Genomic DNA, 6,936 nt, shown 5'->3' with positions numbered 1-6,936 from the left:
CCTTCCCACCCCTAATCACTAAATTGTATCTACCCTTTGAACTAGTGAAACTCCAAAGAGATCAAAGAAAGGGGGGAAGGATTCATATGTACAAATATATTCATATCATCACTTTTTTGTTGTAACAAAGAACTGGAAACTCAAGGGATGTCCATCAGTTGTGGAATGGCTAAATGGTATATGGATAGAATAGAATATTATTGCACTGTGAGATATGGCCTAAGGGATAATTTCAAAGAAAGTTGGTAGGGCTTGCATGAACTGATTCAGGATAAAGCGAACAGAACCATGTGTCCAACATTGCAAACATAAGAAGGCTTTGTTGGAATCATTTTATAAATTGTGCTCATTGTTTTGTTCACTTCATTCTGCATCAATTCATACAAGCCCTACCTTTCTTTGTGCATGCTCTGATCATCTGAGATGGGGGGCCCTGCTTCTGGGAAAAAACATTCTGGGTTTCTCTACTACATGGGTGGAAGCAGCCTCTTTCCACTGTCTGGGTAGTCAAAACTAGTTGCATCTTCAAACTATCAGAATGGGACAGTCTCTCTCTCTGTTTCTATCTCTTTCTGTCTCTCTGTGTCTCTCTCTACCCCTGTCTCTCTCTGTCTCTGTGTCTCTGTCTCTCTCTTTCTGTCTCTCTCTCTCTGTCTTTGTCTTTGTCTCTCTCTCTTTCTCTCTGTATCTCGCTGTGTCTACAGGGGTGAAGGCCCCATTCATATACAGCATTGGCGCCATGAACTGAGCTGGGTGAGGATGAGAACAACTTCCCCCTCTTCCTTTCCCTCTTTAGATCCTCTGACTCCAAGAAACAGGCTTGGAGTTTTGGTTCATTCTGTTTTGTTCGTCCTTTTAAGTTTGAGGTGCAGGAGACAACATCCTGGCCCAGATGTTGCTGCCAGTCTAGCAAGGAAACCCTGAGAATCCAGGATATCTGAGTCTTAAACCCAATGGGAGCCTTGGATTAGAAATGTGTAGGACTATGCTATTTAGGAACTAAGCTAAGCTGTGAACCTAATTCTGCTCTCCTCCTCTGAAAATGAGGTGGTATGGGGGGGGGATTATGTCCTCCAGATGTTGGGGGAGGTGGTGATGGTGTTTTGTTTGTTATTGCTATACCTTTGAAATAAGTATTCCTTTGTGAAAGTTAATCCAACTGTTAAGTGGTTACATGGAACTGGGGTACAGGGGACCCCCTCTACAATTGGAAAGACACAACTGAAGACTGAGCCAATGCTACAGAGACTGGGCACCCCCTCCAAACCTCCTTAAGGGGATCAGAGAACCCTGGGGGAGGGGTGAAACATAACATATACGGCTTTCAGGCAACAAGAGCCAAAGTAAGCACTGTCACATAAAGAAAAACACATTTGAAAGACTTAAGAACCCTAATCAAGGTAAAGACCCACCACAAATCTAAGGACTGGTGATGAAGCATAGTACCTGCCTCCTGACAGAGGCGTGATGGATTAGAGGTTCTGAATGAAACATGTATTTTCAGACAAGACCAAAGTGGGGATTTATCTTGCTTGACTACACATATTGATTACTGAGGAGGATGTTTCTTGGGGGAGGGGACAATTGGAGGGGGTGCAAAGCAAAGAGTAAGAATGGCAATGTGAAGTGGTTTGTTTTTTTTTAAAGACTCAGAAGAGGAGGTTTGGAGAGAAATACAGACAAGTAGGAAAGCTTTGCAACCAATGTGCTAAATGTATTGTATTCTTTAAAGGAAAAAAAAAGAAAAGAGCCATACTGTTTATGGTGGAACTTTGTGGTTTCATGCATAACAGTCCTATTTTGATGCTCTTCTTTGTATATGCAAGTGTTCATGTTTGCTGGTGTTTGGTCGCTTCCAAATATTAAAAAAAAAATTTAAGTGCAGATCTGACCATGTCTCCCCACCCCTGTATCTCTACTCAACAAAGTATAGTTTATTGGCTGCCTGTTTCTTCATGGATAGAATACAAATTCCTCCGTATGGCAAGTAAAGCCTTTTACATCCGGCTTCCTTTCAGTTTTATTACACATCACTTCCCTTCCCAAACTCTATGGTCCAGCCAAACTGGTTTTCTTGCTATTCCTTACACATAACATCTCATCTCCCATGTCCTTGTCTTTGCACTGGCTGTTCCTTATGCCTAGTATGCACTCTCTCTTTATCTGCACCTCTTTGAATCCCTAGTTTCTTTCATGGCTCACCTCAAGCAGCACTTTCTGTATGAAGGTTTCCTCAATTCCCCCTAGCTGCTAGATCCTTCCTTTCAAAATTAACTTTTATTTATTTTTAATATATGTACAAGTCATAGCTTGACTATAAGTTCCTTGAGGGCAGGGACATTTTCATTTTTGCCTTTGTAGCCTTAGCACTTATCACAGTTCCTGGCACATAATGAAGTACTTAATAAATGCTGGCTTATTGACTGATTGAATTCAGAGATACATGATGAGACTTATAGTGAAGAAAATAGAAGCAAGAGAACTCCATGTACAAAAACCACAATATTGTAAATTAAACCAACACTAAAAGTCAGCCGCACTTAATATTAATTGTAGTGAACCAGCTTGATTCCAGAGCAGAGAGGATGTAACACTTACCCCTCTTATAAGACAGATGGAGAATTCTGGGTGTGGAATACAGCACAGACAGTCCGACTCCAGGTTGATGCGTTACACACAGCTTTTTCTTGGTTGTAAGGGAGATTTCATTAGGATGAGGAGAGTGTAATGGGAAACTACTTCAGAGAGAAAAAAAAGACATCAGTAAGAAATGGGAAAAAAAGAGAGTAGGGAGTTTAGGAGAAAGAGCATCTAACTTGGAGCCAAAGGATATATGAATCTCAATCCCAGTTCTGGCCCCCGCTAGCTAGAGCAACATGAGTTGCTTGAACTTTCAGCTTCATTTTCCTTCTTTGCAACACAGGAATAACAACATCTGTATCCCATATCTCAGAGGAAAATGCATCATAAACTGTAAAGCTTTGTATCCATGGGAGCTTTTATTATTATTTTTGGAATCTGATCATGGTTGCTCTAGTGCTCCTTCTGTCCAAAAAGCTTGGAATTTCCCAAGGAGCAAAAAATTTTCTCTCAGAGGCAGTAAAGTGCAGCCTATGCACACAGAGAGGCTTCTGACTTCTTAGAACAAACCACAGGCCTTTGACACAGGAAGATGTTTTCAGTAAACCTGCTTCTACCTAGAGCTAGATGGCCAACAATCAATGAATTAATCAATGAATCTTTTTTAAAAAATCTTTTTTATTTAGTATTTTTATTTTAAACTTAAATACAAAATGAGAAAAGAAAAAAAAACATTGCCATGTGCACAGCAGACCATAAGAGAGGATTTGATAGAAAACAATAAATTTCCATTTCAAGGAAACCTATGGGGCAGCTAGGTGGCACAGTGGATAGAGCACTGGCCCTGAAGTCAGAAGGACCTGAGTTCAAATCCAGCCTCACACCAAACACTTGACACATACTAGCTGTGTGACCTTGGGCAAGTCACTTAACCCCAATTGCCACTAAAAACAAAACAACAAACAAAAAAAAACCCCTACATAATAAATACTACATATTGTTTTCAAAGCTGCCCAGCTTTTCTTTGCTTCCTTGTTGGTTTTCTTTTGTTCTCTGCTGTGCAGTTTTTGCCTTATTTTTTCCCTTCCCTCTCCCAATCCCTCACCCTAAAGAAGGCTACAACTAAGCATGGAGATGTATATATATACACACAAACACACACACTGATGTATAGATATCTATAAACACACACATATATACTCATACACATATATGTCAGACCGTACTATGCTTATTTCCAGCTGTCATCTGTTTTTCTGGAGGTAGATAGCATCTTCCTCCATAAGTCCAAGTCTTTCCATGTTTTTTTTAAATCAACCAGCACATTATTTCCTACACCACAGCAGTATTCTACCCAATCACATCCTAAGAGACTGTCTATGAAAGTTTTTTCCCCAATTTTCTGCATTCCTTCTGTTCTTGGCTATCTAGTTTTTATTTATAAAAGAAGATTTTAATTTAAAATAATCAAAATTATCCTTTTTGCACTTTAACAATGCTCTCCCTTATAATATAGTTTAACGTCGGATGCTGCTAAATCTACTTCCTTTACTTCTTTTTTCCTGGTTTCTTTGAAGTGTCTGACCTTTTGCTCTTCCAAATGAACTTTGTTATTATTTTTTCTAACTCAGTAAAATACTTTTTATTGATTTAATTGGGATGACATTGAATAAATAGATTAGTTAGGTAAAATTGTCATTTAAAAATTGTATAGGTTTTACCTACCCATGAACAATAAATATTACTTCAATTATTTGGAACTGAGTTTATTTGTACAAAAAGTGTTTTATGTTTATATTCATATGGTTCTTGTGTCTGTTTTGGCAGATATACACTCAGGTATTTTATATTGCCTAGGTATTTTAAATGGTCTAAAACAATATTGAATAATGTTATTGACATACAGTGTAGTTTCTCTATTTTTCACATTTGATTAAATCTATTTTAACTTTAACTTTGTCTGAGATCATGATTACTATCCCTGCTTTTTTTTTACATAATAAATTCTACTCCTACTCCTTATTTTATCTTTGTGTGTATCTCTCATTTTTATAATGTTTCCTAAAAGCTACATATAGTTAAATTCAAATTTTTAATCTGCTATCCATTTCTGTTTTATGGGTAACTTCGTTACCATTCACATTCTAAACTACAATTACTTGTGTATTTTCCTCCTTCCTATTTTTCCTCACTATCCTTCTCACCCCTATTTACCCCATCCCTCCTCACTCCTCTGTTTTACTTCTACCCACTACCTTGCCTTCCTATTCCTTAACCTACCCACCCCTCTAAAAGTCCCTCCCTTATCCTCTCCCCCCACCTATTCTTTTGCCCTCTTATTTCTTTCTGAATTTAGAAGACTTTTATACATACACACATATATGTATACATGCACACACACACACACACGCACACATATGTAAAATCCCGTTCCCTCTTTAACTCTAATTCTTAATAAGAGTAAGATTTCAGCACCACCTAGCCTCCTCCCATTAGCTTCTTCTGTATTCATTTTTCCTTTTATTTCTCATTTGTTTGAGATAATTGGTTTTTTTTTAGAATCACCCCATCATACTCAGCTCAGCCCAAGCCTTTCTTTCAAACTATCCAAATAATGGTGACAATCATAGGAGGCCTGTTAATATTTTCACATATACAAAGTAAGCAATTTGACTTCATTGAGTCTCTTATAAATGTTCTTTAATGTTTATCTTATATTTTGCCTGGATTTTATATGTCAAATTTTCTCTTAAGTTTTGAGGGTTTTGTCACAAAACCTAAGTCTTTCAGTTCATTAAATATACTTTTTTTTCTCCTTCAGGATTATACTTAACTTTGCTGAGTTAAATTACCCTTGGTCATAACCCCAGCTCTTTTGCTCTACAGATTATAGTATTTCAAGACCTGCAGTCCTTCAGTGTAGTAGCTGCTAGGTCTTGTGTAATCCTTATTATAGTTCCATGATATTTAAATTGTTTTTTCCTTGTTGCTTCCAATATTTTCCCCTTAACCTGGGAGCTTTGAAACTTGGCTATAATATTCCTGTAAGTTTTCTTCCTGGGTTCTCTTTCAGGTGGTGATCAGAGGATTTTTTCTATTTCTGCTTTGTCTTCTTGTTCTAAAACTTCAGGGAAATTTTCCTTGATATTTTCTTGTAATACTGTATCAAGATTTTTTTACAGTATTGTTCAGGTAGTCCAACTATTTTTATATTATTTCTCTTCAATCTGTTCTCCAGATCCATTGTTTTCCTGATGAGATGTTTTACTTTCTCTTCTATTATTTCATTCTTTTGATTTCTTTTTATGATTTCTTCTTTTTTTAAAGCTTTTTATTTATTTATTTATTTTTATTTTTCGTTAGGCAATGGGGTTAAGTGACTTGCCCAGGGTCTACAGCTAGTAAGTGTTATGTGTCTGAGGCCGGATTTGAACTCAGGTCCTCCTGAATCGAGGGCCAGTGCTCTATCCACTGTGCCACTTAGCTGCCCCTTGTTTTATGATTTCTTAGCATCTTAGAATGTCACTAGCTTCCCCTTTCCCAATTCTAGTTTTCAAGGAATTATTTTCTTCCTTAAAGTTTTGATTCTCTATTTCAAGTTAGTTGACTTTCTTTTCATAATTTTCTTGATTTTCTTGGATTGCTCTTATTTTTTTTTCAATTTTTCCTCAATCTCTTTTATTTGATTTTTTAACATTTTAATTTTTTAAATTTTAATTTTTAAAAAATTTTTCAATCTTTTTATGGTAATTTAAATTTTTTTTTGTTTTCAGCATTTACTTCCACAAGATTTTGAGTTCTAAATTTTCACCCCATCTTGCCCCTCCCCCCACCCCAAGATGGCATGCATTCTAAATATCCCGTCCCCTAGTCTGCCTTCCCTTCTCTCTCTCCCCCTCTTATCTTATCCCCTTCCCCTTCAATTTTCCTGTAGGGCAGGATGGATTTCTGTACCCCATTTCCTGTATTTCTTATTTCCCAGTTGCATGTGAAAACATTTTTTTTAAACATGTGTTTTTAAAACTTTGGGTTCCAAATTTTCTCCCTTCCTCCCTCCCCACCCACCCTCATTGATAAAGCAAGCAACTAAATATAGGTTATATATGTGCAGTTATGCAAAACACTTCCATAGTAGACATGCTGTGAAAAACTAACTCTATTTCCCTTAATCCTACCCCACCCCCCCATTTATTCTATTCTTTCTTTTGACCCTATCCTTCCTCAGAAGTATTTGCTTCTGATTACTCCCTTTCTCCATCTGCCCTCCTCTCTATCATTTCCCTACTCTCTTGTCCCCTTCCCCCGCTGTTTTCCAGTAGGGTAAGACAGATTTCCACACCCAATTGAATGTGTATG

The sequence above is a fragment of the Vombatus ursinus genome, unplaced genomic scaffold (assembly GCF_900497805.2).
Source record: "Vombatus ursinus unplaced genomic scaffold, bare-nosed wombat genome assembly UNPS02014785.1, whole genome shotgun sequence".
In the NCBI taxonomy this organism is placed as follows: domain Eukaryota; kingdom Metazoa; phylum Chordata; class Mammalia; order Diprotodontia; family Vombatidae; genus Vombatus; species Vombatus ursinus.
The sequence above is the reverse complement of the archived record's forward strand: the minus strand, read 5'-3'. Positions refer to the sequence as shown.